This window comes from Chinchilla lanigera, unplaced genomic scaffold, assembly GCF_000276665.1.
Source record: "Chinchilla lanigera isolate Chin_1 unplaced genomic scaffold, ChiLan1.0 scaffold00015, whole genome shotgun sequence".
In the NCBI taxonomy this organism is placed as follows: domain Eukaryota; kingdom Metazoa; phylum Chordata; class Mammalia; order Rodentia; family Chinchillidae; genus Chinchilla; species Chinchilla lanigera.
Window position 1 is genome coordinate 494,741 of NW_004955416.1, and position 841 is coordinate 495,581.

Consider the following 841-nt stretch of genomic DNA (forward strand, 5'->3'; position numbering starts at 1 on the left):
CTGCAAACTTGGCTGGGCTACACTGCATTTCTGGGATCTGAATTGGACACTTACCACAGACCTAGGGACACCAGAGGAATGTATTATTTTTCTTTTTCTTTGATTGGTTTTCCTTTCCCAGGCTGTTTCATTTTTTGCCTTTTGACTAATTAGGTTTCTTACCTTTATTTTTGTTTTGTTCTATTTATCTTTCTTCCCTCAGCTGTATCTCTTAAGTTTATGATATTTTCATATGAATGAATATTGTCTTCTTTTTCTAGTTCAGTATTTTTTTGCTTTCTGTTTCATTCTTTCCCTTCTGTACTCCAGCCTCCCAGAACTTGGGTGATCAACCTTACAGCCTTATTTCTACTGTATTTCTCATTCATCTCTGAATTGTCCCCTGTCCCTCTTAAATACCACTCAAACAGGGTAAAATCAGCCTACCAAGGACAAAGTCATTGCACACAAGCTCGTAGTGTATGTTGGATTTTGTTATATGACTATAGAGCTTATCCTGTGGTTAAGGATACCAAATTAATAGTTACCACAGTTTGTCAGTTGGTAGGCTGGGCTTGATGCTCTCATTATTGCTAATTGTACTACTTTAGCCAGGATGTCATACATACTGGAATCAATTTTTCTTTCTCGTATGACAACACTGATTGGGGTAATAGCCATCACTGTAGTCCAATACCAAAGGACAAGGTGCTGAGCCAAATAAATATCAACTCATCCTTAATAAATTGGGAAGGTATGTTCTTGGGTTAGGTACAAAGATGAAGAACCACCAACACCTAGAAGACATCTGAGGATTAGACATTTCCTAGGGAAGCCTTGATACTAGGGATAAAGCTATCTA